At 43.0% G+C, this 18,045-nt stretch overlaps 2 long non-coding RNA genes across 3 annotated transcripts; one reads left to right on the top strand and one right to left on the bottom strand.

Moving 5' to 3' along the window:
* Positions 1–6,934: 6,934 nt before the first annotated feature.
* LOC139440023 (uncharacterized) lies at positions 6,935–15,361 on the bottom strand. Of its 2 annotated transcripts, none has more exons than XR_011650146.1 (2): positions 15,111–15,361; positions 6,935–7,578 (listed from the first exon to the last, which is right to left on the bottom strand). It is a non-coding gene; the product is annotated as an uncharacterized lncRNA (long non-coding RNA). The 2 variants fall into 2 exon arrangements; XR_011650145.1 differs by lacking the exon at positions 15,111–15,361 and adding an exon at positions 8,685–11,468.
* Positions 15,362–15,503: 142 nt separating this feature from the next.
* On the top strand, positions 15,504–16,551 carry LOC131280511 (uncharacterized). The gene is made up of 2 exons (XR_009188124.2): positions 15,504–15,774; positions 15,910–16,551. It is a non-coding gene; the product is annotated as an uncharacterized lncRNA (long non-coding RNA).
* The last annotated feature ends 1,494 nt before the right edge of the window (positions 16,552–18,045 follow it).

Raw genomic sequence — 18,045 nt, 5'->3', positions numbered from 1 at the left:
TCATGGTGTTGGAATTTTAAGAGAACATACCACATAAGAATAGGAGTGCCTAGAAGTTAGGTTGCTTTTGAAGAATTCAAGTCATCAGCCATAGGGCCAAGACTACATAAGAGATTCCAGGAAGAAACTGAATGGTTGAGATAAAATAGGATCATCAGGAGAAAATGGAGTCACGAAGGGACTTGAAAGACAGTAAGAACACTAAAAATAGATGTAAAGACATCAGTGGATGTAAGAAACTTCAAAAGATAGGAGGAGAGGTGAGAGAGTGGGCATTTGAGGTCAAGGTGTCCTCCACGGGAAGATTCTGACTTAAGGCATGGTCTAGGATGTGACCATTTGTGTGCATGGCTACTGAGTAGAGAGAACAAAGGCTGCTGGAATTCAGGAACTCAAGGCCCTGAGAGTATTGATAAAGCTACACATGGACATTGATGGATACTGGTGTTATTCATGATGATAGCAGAACATTGGGTAGAGAGTTAAGTCATGAGTCATGTTCCAAAGTCAGATAAATTTCAAGTGGTTCTTGGGAAGACACAGCAATCATTAGGGAAGAAGGCAGAAGGGTCTGACGCCATGAGGGTCTTTATACAAAGATGGCTGGGCAGGGTTTGAAAGAGGCATTCAGGAGCTGTGAGAATACTGGTCCTATCTCAAGGCTCCAGAATTAGTTGATGTCACTGCCATTTGGGTTCTGTGGATGTGGAACAAGGAAGAATTAACAGCCAGCACTAAAGAAGACTTTCCGGGGAGGTGGTGTGAAGAAGTCTAGTCATATTTAAGATAATAAGGCAAAGTCATTATTCTGTGAAGGTGTATTTAGGTTAAGAGTGTTCTATGCCTTTGCAAAAGAGTTTAAATATCATGGAACAGAAATTTCAGAGAGTATAGTTTTAAAAAGTGGAGAAATGGATATAGAGGAAGGGTGGACTGGAGAAATAAAAGGATGAGTGTATTAGAGAGAGGACATGAGGGAAAGCTTGCATTTCAGACAGTGACCAGGGGTGATGGGGTCCCAAACAATGTGAGAATAACTGTCCTTGTAGTTCCAAATGGAATTCAGGCATGAGATTTGGGCAGAGTACAGCAGAACTGACTCCGAGGACTGTGAATTTATGATAACAGCTTTTGGGTAGCATTTCCCTGGTCAGGAAAGTCTAAAACGATCATGTTCCAGCTGAGTCTTAGGGTCCTCAGCTTGAGGTTCCCAAGAAGGGAAAAGCTCTTTTCTCCCTAGAAAGGCCCTTGATAGTCAGGGAGCTGGGGAAATTTTCAAATAATCAGACAAGGAGTGTGAGTTTCAATCTGAAGAAGGTCTGTGGTCTAGTTAACGATATTGTACCAATGCCAAGTTCCTGGTTTTGATATTGTGTTATAGTGACATGAGGTTTTACCATTAGGGAAAGCTGGGATAAGGGTGCACGAAAAGGCACAGTGTGAGGGGATTTAAGTCCTGTGAAGGAGAAAATAAAGAGTAATACACATTTCAGGCTCATTGGGAGAGTATCGTTTACTGAGAGCTATGTCTTTATGATTGTTTCCAAATGTCCAGGGAATAGAATGGTCTCATTAAATAGCCTCTGAGTAGGGTATTCAGGACGCTTACTCAGCAAATTTTTACTAAATGAAGAACCAAAGATCCCTGAGGACAGAGAATTTACCTACATGGGTGACTGCTGGATGACCAATTCCTAAAAAAGAGAGGACCTGGGGGATAGCAGTTGCTCTGTGGTGGAAGGAAGGAAAGGAAAGAGGGAGGACTAGAGGGAGGGAGGGAAAAAGAGGGAGAGGGAGGGGGAGGGAAGGAGAGAGGAAAAGAGGGAGGAATTATATTTTGGGAATAAGTACTATGGTCTAAGTTCTGAAGATTTATTTATTTATTTGATTTCCTCTATTTCCCAGGGTTCAAACTTGCCCAAAAGGGTCATTTTTTTCCCCTCAAGGAAAGATAAGCAAATGACTGCTGAGGACCATGCACAGTATTTTAGGAGGAAAAAAATGGAAATAATTCTTGTGAGGGAATGCAATTTTGCTCAGGAAGTGAAAGAGCTGTCCCTTTTTTATGGGGCTCTAGAGTTCTTAACAACTTACCCAATAAAAATTCTATTTTCTATTTATTAGAGAAATCCACAAAACTCTATCTAGAAATCACTGCCCCTAACAACCTCTTGGATCTTTACTAGGGGAATAAAAATACTAATAGCTACCATCTTTTGAGCCCTTAGTATGCCCTGGCATTGTGGTAAACAACTGCATGCATTATTTTATTGAATCACCTCAACAACCCTCTGCAGTTATTAGCTCTGTTTTACAAGTAAAGAAAATGAGACTCAGAAAAGATTCTGTAGCCTTCTGTCATATCACCCACCGGTGGAGAAGCCAGGGTTTGAACAGTCTGGGCTTAATTTTTTTTTCCTATTAAGACATAATTTCCATACAGAATAAGTCCCTGGTTTTTAGGGTACGTTCTGCAAGTTTTGACAAATGCACACAGCAGTCTAACCACTACCACAATCAAGATATAGAACAGTTCCATGCCCAGAAATGTCCTTCATGCCTCTTTATGGTCAATTCCTCACACCCAAGCCCTGGCAACCAGTGATCTCTTTTCTTGTCCCAAAATATCTCTTAGTTTCCTAATGCCACCATCACAGAGTATTACAAATTGGGTGGTTCAAAAGAACAGAAATTTATTGTCTCACAGTTCGGGGGCTACAAGTCTGAAATTAAGGTGTCGACAGGGCCGTGCTTCCTCTGAAGTCTGCCTTTCTCTTGGCTACTGGTGCTTGCCAGCAATCTTGCCCTTCCTTGGCTTGTGGCATAATTCGGTCTCTGCCTCCTTCAAGTCATGGCTATCATTTCTCTCTGCGTGTCCTTTGCTCTTCTTATAAGGACACAAGTTATATCAGGCCTACCCTCATCCAGTTTAGCTTCATCTTAACTAATGATATCTTCAAAGACCCTCTTTCCAAATAAGTTTACATTCACAAGACCAGAGGTTAGGACTTCAACATATATTTTTGTGAGACACAATTCAATCTATAATAGTCCACCCTCTGGCCCCTTAAAATTTATGTCCTTCCTATATGCAAAATGCAGTCATCTCATCCCAGCATCTTCAAAAGTCTTAGCCAGTCCAGCATCAACTCTAAGTTCAAAACTTCATCTAAATCGGGTGAGACTTGGAGCATGGTTTATCTTGGAACAAAATTCTCCTCCATTAGTGGACCTGTGAAACCAGAAAGTAAACTACGTGCTTTCAAAATACAATGATAGAGGGAAACGGACTTGGCCCAGTGGTTGGGGCATCCATCTACCACATGGGAGGTCCGCGGTTCAAACCCCGGGCCTCCGTGACCCGTGTGGAGCTGGCCCATGCGCAGTGCTGATGCGTGCAAGGAGTACCCTGCCATGCAGGGGTGTCCCCCACGTAGGGGAGCCCCACGCGCAAGGAGTGCACCCTGTAAGGAGAGCCGCCCAGCGCGAAAGAAAGTGCAACCTGCCTAAGAATGGCACCGCCCACACGGACAGCTGACACAACAAGATGAAAGATGACTCAACCAAAAGAGACACAGATTCCTGTGCCACTGACAACAACAGAAGGGGACAAAGAAACAAGACGCAGCAAATGGACACACACAGAGAACAGACAGCAGGGGGCGGAGGGGGGAGGGGAGAGAAATAAATAAATAAATCTTAAAAAAACAAACAAACAACCATTAAAAAAAAAATACAATGATGGGATAAGTAAAGGATAAACATTCCCATTCCAAAAGGGAGAGACTGGAGAGATATCACTTTGCTGTTTCTCAAATAAATGGAATCATAAAATGTGTAACCTTTTGAATCTGACTTCTTTCACTTAGTCCAATCATCTTTGGGATTCATCAGTATTGTCACATGTATCAGTAACTTTTTATTGCTGATTAGTAGTTCATTGCATGTATGAGCCACAGTTCCAGGGTCCACTCACAAGTTTAAGAGTGTGTGGATTGTTTCTGGTTTTTAGGGCTTACAAATAAAGCTGCTATAAACATTCCTTTATGGGTTTTTGTGTGAATCGAAGCTTCCATTTCTCTTGGTTGGGATTAGGAGTGGGATTGCTGGTTTGTATGGTAAACGTATGTTTAATTTTATAAGTACTGCAGCTATTATAACCAAAATGGTCCAAGTCCTTCTCCTACAACTATTTTGGAAGGAGATAATCAGACCAATATAGACAAGTTGGAGGAAGAAAGAGGGCACACCTGACTGCAGAAGCCTGGCTATACTGTGTCTCCTTCTAAGAACTAACGTTAGAAGTGCTTTTTAAAAAGAAATGAGTGGTGTATTGATGAAGTTTCCAGAATGATGCATCTCTCTTGATCCCCTATGCACCTGCCTCAAAACAGGTCTGCCCAGTGAATGACTTGAGATTATCCAACTCCTCAAGAAGGGATTTCCTAGTCCAGGATGCAAAGAAAGAGCACAGTTCCTGCAGGAGGGGTCTTTCACAGGGGACATCACCAAGCTCTGTTTACAGCTGACCTCTTTTCAGTGATATTTCTTTCTTGTCATTTAATAAATTAAAAATATTAATAATAACACAGAGGTGATATATAAAACAATGAAAATATTTTTAAAACAAAAAGAAAAAATGGTGATGAAACGTCAATTTAAATGCTAAGATAAAAAGAGAAAGCAGGGAAGTAAAAATATAAAGTGATAGGGAACTAGAAAAATAAAATACAGCACAAGAAAGAAAATAATAAACAACTTAAGAGTTGAGAGGTTTCCAATAATGAACACGCATTTCTGTTTTAAGCAGAAAAATCAATGTGTTCTTTTTATGGAATCTGGAAAGTTAAGCAATAAAAACAGATTTTATTTCCATTGCAATAAGGAGGCAGCCTAAATTGGAAGTTTGCCATACCTGTGCTGAAACAATTCAGGGTTTTCAGCTTTTAAAAATCCTCAAAATCAAATCTTGTTGCATTTTCCATATTTATCTTCTCCAAGACCTGGGGTTCCTTCCAAGTGCTCATTGGGTAGACAGACCTCCTCCAGTGGAAGTGGGTCCTCCAGTCTGAGCCTAAGCTAAAGCAAGGACCCCTGGCTTCTTCCAGAAGATTCTGGTCAACTTCAGTCGTTCTCCTATTTTAAGTCTTTGTGTTGCTGATCATGTGCAGAGTCCACTTGGCATTTGTTAAACTAGGCTGTGCAACCCTTCTACTTGGGCCCTTTCTCATTTTCAGATGTACCTGGGAATATCATCACAAAATATCTGAAGCACAGTTTAGACACACCAGATGGAAGGCTGTGGAAGTCCGTAGACTTTTTTTATTTTTAATTTTATGCATTTGATGAGTACATTTTGGAGCACTGGTACGCTGCATGGATTATAATTTACATTGTAGATTGCACTCTCCCCCAGTCCATTCAGTGGGTTATGGCAGGATATATAATGTCCTGCATCTGTCCCTGCAATATCATTTAGGACAACTCCAAGTCCCGAAAATGCCCCTCAGCACTCCCATAGACTTTTGAATCAGGTCATTAAGGATTCTGTGGTTGGCTCCTCTACTAACCATATGGCAGTTTTGATCTCAAGCTAGTTAGCAAGGAGTGGGGATCCACCCAGGCTAATTCAAATAAAGAGAGGCTGTGGTCGAGATTCACATGGAGGTGAATCTTGGAGGAAACCAGCAGCAGGAGCCGAGTGGGACAGGTCTTGTTGGAACCCTCAAGTGCACTGTGCTGGACTGGGCAGCTCTAGAGACCCTGGAGACAGAAGATGTGGGCCTACCTTCAGTAATTAAGGGGGTGCTTATTCACCCACAGGTCTGTTCAAAGTATTTCTCATAGGTTAAGACTGTCTTTAGTTTAAAACTCTCTTCATTTCCTAGGTCTGCCATAACAAGGTACCACCAAAGCAACTGAAATGTATCCTCTCACAATTCTGGAGGCCAGAAGACTGAAATCAAGGTGTCAGCAAGACCTCCTTCCTGTAAGCTCTAGGGGAGGACCCTTCCTGGCCTCTTCCAGCTTCTGGTGACCCCAGGGGCTCCTGGTTTGTGGCAGTGCCGCTCCAATCTCTGCCGCCATCTGCTCATGGCCTTCTCCCTCTGTGTCTCTGTCTCTTATCCTTTTTAGAAGGACACCAGTCATGTTAGATTACTCCCCGCCTCAACTAAAGATGACTTTATCTTAACTTGGACGCATCTGCAAAGATCCTATTTCCAAATAAGGTCGCAGTCATACTGTAGACGTCAACAGGTCTTATGGCGGACGTGATTTAATGCCTACCAGTCCCCGGTCAGTTTGTTGAAGAGAAGTGATCAGGCTGGCCCAGATCATTTTGTTTTTAGTTCTAGTCTATAGGTCAGGGTTGCTGGCCAGCGGGCCCTTTCCTTTTATCCATCCTTAGTCTAATCATCTGCGTCCAGAGGAAGAGGGTGAGGCAGGGAACAGGGTCACGTGACTCAACACATGGTTGCTCAGGCCAGAGAGGTCAAGGCATGGACTATAAGAGAGTTTGTGGACAGATGGGTACAGCAAAATTATCTAGTATATTGAGCCTCAAACAAACTCTTGTGGGTTGAATTGTGTTCCCCAGGAAAGATATGCTGAAGTCCTAACCACTGGCACCTCAGATTGTGAATTTATGTGGAAATAGGGTCATTGCAGATGGAATTATTTAAGTTAAAATGCGGTCACGCTGGAGTGGGGTAGACCCTTAATCCAATATAATCAGTGTCCTTTTAAGAAGGGGAGAGGCGTTGACTGCACATATTGGATGGACTTATGCTTTAGTAATATGTATCAATAAAATTGATTTGTATAAAATAATAAATAAATAAACAAGTAAATAAATGCAAAAAACAAAAAAATTAAAACGTCCTTAATTTTGGAATTCTTGCCTCTAGAACTGTGAGACAATAAATTTCTGGGGTTTTTTTTTTCAGTATAACTTTTATTTTTTTAAAAAGGTGGATTACACAAAATGTTACACAAAAAATATAAAAATATAAGGGATTCCCATATGCCCCACTCCCTACACCTCTCTCCCACTTTTCCCCACATTAACAACTTCTTTCATTAGTGTGGTACATTCATTGCAATTGATGAACACATTTGGAGCATTGCCACTAAGCATGGATTACATTACATTTACATTATAGTTTACACTCTCTCCCACTCAATTCTGTAGGTTATGGCAGGATATATAATGGCCTATATCTGTCGTTGCAATGTCATTCAGGACAATTCCAAGTCCCCAAAATGCCCCCATATTACATTTCTTTTTCTCTTTCCCTGCCTTCAGTACCTCCAGTGGCCATCATCTCCATATCAGTGACACAATTTCTTCCATTGCTAGAATCCCAATAAGTCTATACTAGAATACCAGTAAGTCTACTCCATTTATTTTATTCCTCAATCCTGAGGATTCTAGGATGGTGATGCCCACTTCATTTCTAATTGAGAAGGGGTCTTGATCACATATGGCTAATGGATGGGATTTCCTTGCTTGCAGTTGTAGACTTTCTCAATTCCTTGGTATGGTGGTTGTCCATCCTCACCTCCTTGTTAGTTGTCCTGGGAGAATCCAATGAAATAGAGAATAGGTTTTACAACTACACTGAGACTCAGCAACTAGCTGGCACATGCACAGTCCAAAGATTCAAGTCTCTTGGACATATACATATCAAATCCACCACCAACAATAGGTTCAAATAGAAGGGACAGAAGAGGAATGTATAGAGAAGTCACAACTGAGTCCAATTCTGTCAGGAGCACAAACTCCAATGTAGGACCCACTGGCAAGGCAACAAAATCCAGGACTATCTGCCATGGCTGTAGGATCTGGGTATCTCCAGAGCCCTCAGGAACCCCACTATTTGGGGCAGTATCTGCTTTGGCAGTTTATGAGATCCTGCTGAGACATGCATAAGCATTGCTGCTAGAATGACCTCCCAACTCACTTTGAAGTCTCTTAGTCATATAAACTCATTTGTCTTTATCTTTTCCCCCTTTTATTAAGGTCTTTTTCCAGTTGCATTGCTAGTTCGTGCTTGGTAGTAATCCCTTGGTGCCAGGGAGGCTCATCCCTGGGAGTCATGTCCCACACTGAGGAGAAGGTAATGCATTTATATGCTAAGTTTGGCTTAGTGAGAGATCACATTTGAGCAACATGGAGGCTTTCAGGAGGTAACTCTTAGGTACCCTACAGCACTAGGCTAAGTTGCAATTTCAAGGGCAAAGGCTCATAAGCATAATCATCAATATCAAGAGCCCATCAATGAAACATTCTTCTTCACTAGTCATTTCTCTTCACTTCAGGGATGGTTGCTGTTTCATTAGAGAATATGGCAGAGCTCCCCAGGATGGGAATTCAATATTCTTTTGGTTATTGCATAACTCTCCACCCACTATGACAATGCCCCATGAATATATGAACATATTTATAAACCTTATATGTATGCCCAGGTGAACTTTCTCCCATATATCCCCCATCACTGATACCCCACACCAATGATCTTCCCCTGCCACAGTTGTAACCATCCGTGGTCCAAAACTTCTTCAAAAATGAAGACAAGACTATCACCATATACAATTAATAGGAAAATGAAATAGTAGTGATGGGTATGAACATAAGAAATAAAATGCGAATTGGGGGCAAGACGGTGGCTGAGTGAGCATACCTGATAATCTCTCCTGCAAAGAAGCGGCTGGGCAGCATTGGAAATTCTTCAGGACCAGGCTGTTTCGGGATTTTGCAGGGCAGGAGGTGTCTGAACATCTATTTGGTGGGAAGCTAACATGGAGTTGAAGAATGTCAACCACCACACCATGGAGCCTAGAGTGCCTACAACTGAAAACAGGAGGACTGCATCCAATATCCATGTGGAATCTAAACCTCCTCTTGACATAGATGTGGAATGGACACAACCAAGCCAAGGTCCACAGGAAGGAGGAATACAGTAAGGATCAGAGTGGACTTAATGATATCCTATTCATGAACTATTGTGGTTAATAATCGAGAAATGTGGCATTGGTGTGGAAAAAGTGGCCATGGTGGCTGCTCGGTGTGGGGAATGGGAGGAAGAGATGAGATGTGGAGGCATTCTCGGGTCTTGGAGTTTTCCTGGGTGGTGCTCCAGGGACAATTGCCGGATGTTGTATGTCCTCCCATGAGCCACTGGATGGAACGTGGGAGAGTGTGGGCTATGGTGTGGAACATAGGACATGGGGTGCAGCGATGCCCAGAGATGTACTCACCAGACGCAATGGATGTGTCATGATGATGGGGGAGAGTGTTACTGTGGGGGGAGTGGTGGGGTGGGGGCGGTGGGGGTGAATGGGGACCTCATATTTTTTAAATGTAATATCTTTTAAAAAATGAATAAATTGAGTAGAATTTGGGGAAAAAAGGAAATAAAATGCATACTAACTTAGAAAAAGTAAAATAAAATTTAAAAATTGGGATATTGAAAAAATTTTGAAAAAATTTTTTTGATGTTTTGCCTTTTATCACTATAATATCTGTTGCCCTGTATGTACAGTGACATTTTCTTCCATTTCTTTCCCAGGGTCTTACTTTTTTTCATTTTGTTTTCAAAGAAGTTTTAGGTCACAGTAATGTCACATACAGAACACAGATGCCTCCCATACATCAACATCCTCCCCCTTTCCCCCCTTCCCAGAGCAATAACCTTGTTATATGTGGATGGTACATGTGTTACAACTAATGTACAAATATTGAAACATAGTCACTAACCATGGTCAGTGGTTTACATTATGGCCCAAACTCTAGACCTTTTATAAATTTTTTGAAGAAATTCAACATGGCCTGTATCCATCATTGCAAGATCATGCATAATACTTCCACTGCCCCCTAAATGCCCCCTCTGCCATTTACTCTATTCCTCCCTCCCACTCCCCTTGGAGCCACCAGGCTTGACTCCTTGAAGGACAAGATTCATAGTTACTTGCAACAGAACTGAGGGCTTTACACACTGGTCTGTCCTCCCCTTTTAGCAACTGACCATGCTCTAGAGAGACATCCACCTGTCTGTTTGAGAACATATCAGGTCTCCCCAGAAAGGGAGTCCCACTCCTTCCTTCCCGCTCATTATGTGAGTCTCCACCCACTGATACAACACACTTTGACAATATGATCACTCACACATTCTCTAGAACACTGCCCCAGATGTGCCTTGTCCTGATGTCCCCCCATTCAATGCCCTAAACCTGTAACTAAAAGAGCTTTGCCAACATGGTAGTTTCAACCACATATACGTCAATCCCAAGTGTTTACCTGCTCCCTCTTCCAGCTCTCCATCTAGTTCCATGGACCTTCCAACCCATCTTCCCCTACCTATCCCCCTGTCAAACTTGCACCACCCAACCCAACAGTTTCACTACACCCAGTAAGTCCCTTAACTACACAACTACTCACTGCCACCTTATCATAGATTTGCCTGCATGGGCATTGGTTCACAACCTTCTTCTCTCTTTCAATTACCTGTCAACCTAACTTCCAGACTCTAGCTCTCTGAGCCTGCTCAATTTGCTTAGTTCATATATGTGAGGCAATATATTATTTGTCCTTAAATGCCTGGCTTGCCTCACTCAACATAGGGTCCTCAAGAGTCATCATGTTATCCTGTATGTTAGTACTGTATTCCATTCTTTCTGTCCACTTTCCCTTCTCTTCTCCCTCTGGGATGCCTTGAGTACATATGTTTGAGCATTTTTTGTTGTTGTTCAGATCCTTAAGTCCCTAATGGATTTTTTTCTATCTTTTATCTATCTGTCCTACTGTCTGTTTGATTTCAGATGTACTGTCTTTCATATCGCTAATTCTTTCCTTTGCTTGTTCAAATCTGCTGTTGTGTGTTTCCAGTGTATTTTTGATTTCTTGGATTGTGCCTTTCATCACCCCATCACATCTGTCATCTTTTTATGTGTGTTTACAATTTCTTCAGTATGTTCTCCCAGTGCCTTCTTAATATTCTTAATCTTTTCCTTCACTTCATTAAGTTGATTCATGATATTTGTTTGGACAGCTTTGATTAGTTGTTTCCATGTTCTGTATCTCCTCTTGATTTTTAGTTTGTTCATTGGACTGGATCATGTCCTCCTATTTCTTAGTATGGTTTTTAAACTTTTTGTTGGTGTTTAGGTAACTCTTTTTCTTGATGAGTTTATTCAGTTGATTAGTTTCTCTCTCTCGGGTTTTATTTAGTTGCTCTGTGTGTGTGGTAAATTTTCTCTTTGACACTTTGTTCCTCCTATTCTACTTCCTTGATGTTGTCTACGTTCCCTTGAAAGAAGAAGATTCGGGCCAAAGAAAGGGAAAGAGGTAAAAAGAGAAAAAGAATAATAGTAAAAGTTAGAAGAGGAACCTTATAAGAGCTAGGAAAATGAATTAACTCATGTAAAAAGTGCAGAGGAATAAGAATAAAACATTGAATGTACAAACAATGTAATGAAAAACCAAATAGAGAAAAATAACTAGAATGAATTAGAAGACCAGAATGGTAAGGAGAGTGAAAGAGAAAAGAGAACAAGGAAAAAAGTTTAAAAAAGAAAGAAAACAGAGAATAGAGGAGATAGAAATAAAAACAAGAAAAACTAAAGACTAAACAAAGAGAGGTGGACTATAAGAACAAAAACAGAAAGTAGAAGACAGGAAGATGAAGGAAAGAAAAAAAATAGTGTAGATAGACAAAACTGGTATACCAAAAAAAAAAAAGAGGAATCAAAGGAAGGGGAAACACAGCAAACAAGAAACAAGACAGCAGCATCTAATTTTTTAAAAATGGGAGGAAGGGAAGAAAAAGAGGAGAGAAAAAAAAGAACATAGAACAATCACTCAAGCAAGCAATCAAATAAAAACTTAGGAAAAGCAGCCTTCCCTCTTAGGCCCCTGAGAAGCATCTCAGGTTACTGGTGTTCATCAATCAATTACCGGGCAGCCTGCCCTCTGCAGGTTTTGAATAGGATTTTAGAAAGTACACTAAGTTAAATTTAAAGAAAGGAACCTTTTTAAAGAAAAATACGAGTCCCAAGAGCAACTACTACAAAAATACTATCTATTTGTTTCCTGTCCTAAAATATGAGGTGGGTGTTTGATAACCCAGCAGATCACTACTCTAAGGAGAGCTAGGAATTGAGCCAGGGTCCTTGTACATTCAAAGCAGAGATCTCCACTGAGTTAAATTTTGGGGTCTGTTAGCTAGAGAGCTATCCAGTCACTTTCCTTAGGACAAGTTTGACTTCTTGCAGTTGGGTAGATTCCTGCTGATTAGGAGCCTGTCTATCCCTGCATCCTATCTATTCTTTTTTTTCCCCCTCTCCATTATTTTTTAAATGTTACATTCATTTAAGGAGGTCCCCAGATACCCCTCACCCCCCTCACCCCACTCCTCCCACATCAACAACCTCTTTCATCATCATAGCACATTCATTGAATTTGCCCAATACATTTTGGAGCACTGCTGCACCACATGGATAATGGTTTACATTGTAGTTTAACTCTCCCCCAGTCTACCCAGTGGGCAATGGCAGGACATACACTGTTCAGCACCTGTCCCTGCAACTCCAAGTCCTGAAAATGCACCCACATCATATCTCTTCTTCCCTCTCTCTACCCTCAGCAGCTACTGTGGCCACTTTGTCCGCATCAATGCCACAATTTCTTCCATTACTAATCATGATAGTTCCGTAGTAGACTATCAGTAAGTCCACTCTAATCCACACTCTATTCCTCCATCCTGTGGACCCTGGGATGGTGATGTCCACTCCACCTCTATGTCTGTCCTTGCCCCCTTTCTATTCTTATTCCTTTCTCTTCCATGGCAGCAGGAGGTGATAGCCTTTGTAACTGGATCCCCCCTCACCTCTCCTGGTCAGGTTGAGTTCCCTTCTGAAATTCAAATGTGACCCTGGTATCCCAACTCACTGCAGAGAAATGACTCTCAACCCTCTTTCAGACCTCCCTCTCCTCCCAGGGAACCCTATATAGGCCCTTGGAAGGTTATTAAGTGCTTTCTACTGCCTGCCTCTCTTAGGGGAGTTGGGATTTTGATAGTTTTCAGCACCAGAACTGTCAAATTGCCTGACTCAGCCCTCTCCAAGCCCAAGTTCCTCTGTCCCAGGTGGCCTAGGTAAATCAGGCTGCCTCAGCAGATTAGCCTCTCCCCTCTTCCTGGGGCCACCTCTTGCCAGCTGGTATGTTCCCTAAAGTTCAAAGGGGGTCCAGGTAACCCAACCTATGGAAAGGAAACCCCTCTCCACCCTTCGCCAGAACCCTCTTACTCCTGGAGAACACTCCTTCCCGCTCCGAGGCTGGTGGGAGTCAGGGGGTTTGCACCAGCTTTTTGCCTTGAGGGTGGGGCTTAGCCATCCACCATTGCCAGCCATGGGGGGCGTGGGGAGGGGGGAGAAACTCAGGGTTTCCTTTTGGGCTTTTTATCTCTTTTTTCTGTTCCCTCCAGATCGATTCCCTGAAGCCTCCTGCTCTGTGGGTTCCCAAAACAGGTCATTCAAGGTAGGATCTTGCCCCTTCTCAGCTGTTTTTTGTGAGAGGTGGTGAGTGCCCTCTTAAGTCGATGCCATCTTGCCTTCTCCCTCCAAATTTCTGTTTTTTTAAGCACCGCCCCCCCCCCCCAATTTCAGGAGGTATTACAGCTTCATCTGTGGCTGTAAGCAGACTTTGGTACCAGATTGCTTGGATTCTGCTCCCACTGTACAAATTCCTGGTCTGAGACCATTGACACCTTACTAACTTCTCTGCACCTCCGTTTCTTCGTTTGTAAAGCAGATGTGCTAATAAAATTGTTGGTAGTTCCCATTGTGTGTCTGTCTGTGAACTGCTTCAAAGAGTGCCGCCAAAAGAAGACTTGTTGGTATTACTTTTTTGAGCTGTTATAGAAATTAAATGAGGTAAAATATGCAAAAGCATCTGCTCTACAGCTAATGCACAGTAGATGCTCAATTCCAAGTAAATCACTCACCTGCTTTCAAGGGAACTCAAACCTACTAAGTGCCATTGCTTTAAGCACCTTCCTTAAAAGATAAGTTAAAGCAACTCACCCTACAGCACACCTCAGACCATGTACTTTTCTCATTTTCTTGTCTATTAATAAACTCTTTATTCCCTTGCCTAAAAAAAAAAAAAAGATAAGTTAAAGAAATGAAAATCTAAAAGAAACAGGGAATGTCCTCCACACAAAGATGCTGATTGCAGAATCAGATGTTGTAGTTTTAAGTACAGCTTTGTTTTTGTTTTGTTTTTTTAATGTGATATCATTTTCAAAACTTAATTTAGCATTAAGAGCTTACAGCTAGGTTCAAATAAATAAGGTACCTTCTACTGTGAGTAGAAAGCAATCTCTTTTGACAGGACTGTTTGAAATGTACCACATCTGGTTGATATGGATGGATACTGATGCACTGTCAAATAGGAGCCATACAGAGTTTCACACATAAAAGATTAGCAGGTAAATCAGAGCTTCTCCCCTTCTAAGTTCAAGTTCAAAACCCAGAATTCCTCCAAATTCTAAAATCAGTGGTAGAATCTCAGCAAATACTTGTGGGCTTGAATTTGATCTGGGAGTATGTCCCTTTCTTAATGGAAAGGCATGTGTCCTAATTTGTATCTCCCTGGTCAAACAGCCAATGGGGACTCCATGGGTCACCCCAAACAGCTGGCAGAAGTGTCCAGGCCAAGCACCTCAGCAGCACACAAGGGCTAAGAGCTGGCTCAAGACACAGAGGCCTGTGTCAGGAGGCAGCACCATTCGGCATGGTTCCTTTCCCTGGCTCTGGATCTCAATTAACAGCGCAGAAGCCACAACCCAGTGAGGTCCTCAGGTGGAGCTGCCGAATGAGTTATCACCCAAAGTCCTTTGGTTTCCCCAACAAATCTCCCCGTGTGTGAAGGCTGGAGGGGAGGGTCAGCCTCTGATCATGACTGTTTATGTTAGATGGACCCTCCACAGAGGCCCAGCCTAAGGGACCCTTGCATTGCAATCCAGCCTCCCTCTTCCGCCCACGGAGCGGCACCATCCCAGGAGGGCCCAAGAAGCCCGTTCTGTGGGCAGCAAGTGGTTCCGACTTACAAGGTACATCTGGAAAACTGCCCAACCCTTTGGCCAGGAGGAGTCGCTCTGGTTTTACTCTGCTCTCACCAACATCTTCCATTCCTGTCTCACTGGGCAAGGCCTTGGGGTCGCAGGAGAGTTAAGGTGTTCCTGTTCCTGCCTCCAGTTCCTGAACTTAGGGCTGTTTCATCAGTTAGAAATCATAGCTGTGGTCTAGCAGACTCAGCAGTTGCTGTGACAGCTCCCTTTGGATGGACTTGCCCATTAAGTGACACATGAAACCACCCTATGATATTGGACAGCCTGTGCTGGATTCCCCTGCCCCATGGCTCCACCCCCCCTGGTTTCTGAGCCCTTCAACGCCTGCCTGGACCACTGCCACTTCACTTCTCTCGCAAGGTCTGCCGCAAATGTAGGAGGTCTACCACAGGGCACCGTGTCACTGAACTTGGTGTTCGACAGCTGGGCAGGTGGCCTGGCACATGTTGCTCCTACTGAGAAGCATCACAGTTCTCTCCAAAGGCTGTTGCACAAAAGCCTCTTGGTGTGGTGGCCCCAGGGCTCTCCATGGGTCCAGAAAACACCATCACCCCTGCTCTGCTGGCCTCCCATTTATCCTCACCATGCCCCTGCACCCAGCTGAGGCTCCCAGAGACCAGGAGCTCCTCTGCAGTGAGAGAAGGTCAAGCCTGGGTGGGGGAGCAGGGAACCCTGAAACCCACCTCCAAGACACTTGCACTGGATTTCTCCTTTTAACCCACATTCGCCTTCTAACAGTGTTTCCTTTCCTTTTTCTGTCATATTCATCATTTAATAGACACTGGACACTGGAATCCTACGTGGCGAAAGAGCTCAGCAAGACCCTAAGAACAACATCAAGATGGGCAAAATAGATACAGTGCCCAGGAACTCACTAACTGGTTTTTAAAACAAATAAATAAAAATGCAACTTTTCCCACACTGCCAAACTTGATTTTGAGGCTGATTTATTGGATTGAACTAGAGGTCAATTTATACTATAAATCTAGCACGTTCTTGGGCACCCAATTGATTTCCTATGAAGAAGAGAAGTCTGGCATAACAAGGCCAAGTAAATGCCGCAAAATAATGATAAGATGTGTGATTTTTATTCATTTAAACATAGATGTTACCAAGATTTTTAGAAAAGGAGCAGGTATATGAAAACAGGACAAGGGGTGGGTGGGATTTTTAAGGCTTTAACTCTGCCTACGATGGATTGAGGTCTACTGGCGCACGAAGGAATCCCACCCATGATAAATGGGGCAACTTAAAAAAAAAAAAAAGACTATTATAATGTCTAACTCTAAAAAGTCCTCAAATACTGTAGGTCCTTTTCCCATGAAATGATCTTGCAAGATGTACAAGTCTAAGGCAGTCCAGCCAGGTCATGGTAGCGGTAGGCAGCCACAGGAGGTCCTGGCATGGGAGGCAGCCACAGGAGGTCACAGCAGCTGTAGGCAGCCACAGGAGGTCCTGGCATGGTAGGCAGCCACAGGAGGTCCTGGTATGGGAGGCAGCCACAGGAGGTCACAGCAGCAGTAGGCAGCCACAGGAGGTCCTGGTATGGTAGGCAGCCACAGGAGGTCATAGTAGCAGTAGGTAGCCATAGTTGGTCTTCCCAGCTACGTCTGGCTCTTCACCATGTGCACCTTGGTTTAAGGCCATTGAGTGAATCAGAGGTGACCGGTATGACAGAGGCTATTTAATCTCTGTTTTTTGAGGCTCTTCCATTCTCCCTTGAGTTGGGCAATGGGCTCTCTGTGCTGATCCCAATCCACAAAGAAAGGAACTGCCTGTGCTTCCCTGCTAGGACTGACCTCACAAATGTTTACTCACAAGACTGCATGGGCAGGACTCCAACCCCGTTCTATTGCTTGTTTGTATGGGATGATCCAGAATGTCCTTTTATGACCAGAACATTACTTATGCATTTCATTTTCCTGATGCCAATTCTGCAAATTCCGTGCTCATTTCATGAGTCAGTACAAAGCAAGCACCCCTACACATTTTGGTAAGAGCCCCCTAATCTCCTGAGCCTTTTATCCAAAAGCATTTTAAAAATGAATGATACATCCACCTCCTTCCTTTTCTCTAACTGTAGCAAGACCAAACTCAAGCTTGTGCTTTTGCAGTGACATGAGGAAAAATAACAAGCTTCATTTAGTCACTTGTAACTTAAACACCACACACTACACACACACACACAGTAAAAATCCAGGTGTATTTAGCATTTCTCTCTCCAGAGTTGGCAGGCTTCAGGATGATCTTAGCATAATGACATCTTACAAACAGCATTTTCCTCCGCCTTCAAAGACATTGGGTTTTAGGATTTATTTTCTGGCATCTCCTTCTTCATCTTGTTGTTATTCCCTTTTGTGAATTCCTACCATCAAGAAATTTCATTTTTAAGACACATGTATAAAATTAGGAACAGCAGCCATCATTTTCTTTTTTATGAGCAGGTTGGTAGTATTTGAAATGCCTGAGGACAGATAAGTTTGCCTTTACAACAAGGCATTAGGGAGAACTAGACAGGGCAAGGCGAGGCTGGGGTGCTCTGCAGTCGGAAAACTGCCCAGCCTGGCCCGGGCTCTGTCCACCTGCTCCCAGCCCTGCAGGAGAGGCAGGGCAAGAGTTCAGACACCGGATGTTTTCCTAGGGAATAAATATACTACAGACATTACCCCCGCTTGTGCCCGGGTAGCCCTGGAAGAGTGGGGTGCTTCATTCTTCCAAGGTATATATGGCCATTGGTAGTGTCAGCAACAGGGAATCGTTCAACCAAATTATTGTCCATGCACTTGATGGGCTATTATGTAGCCTTTTACAATGAAAATTTTGAAGACCATGATGTAACCTGGGAATTGTTTATGATGAAAATCAGAATGCCCAATTTCATCAGCACTACGATTGCAGCAAATGGGGAAGGAAT

Source organism: Dasypus novemcinctus, chromosome 11 (genome assembly GCF_030445035.2).
Source record: "Dasypus novemcinctus isolate mDasNov1 chromosome 11, mDasNov1.1.hap2, whole genome shotgun sequence".
Classification (NCBI taxonomy): domain Eukaryota; kingdom Metazoa; phylum Chordata; class Mammalia; order Cingulata; family Dasypodidae; genus Dasypus; species Dasypus novemcinctus.
This window is presented reverse-complemented; position numbering and strand designations above follow the sequence as displayed.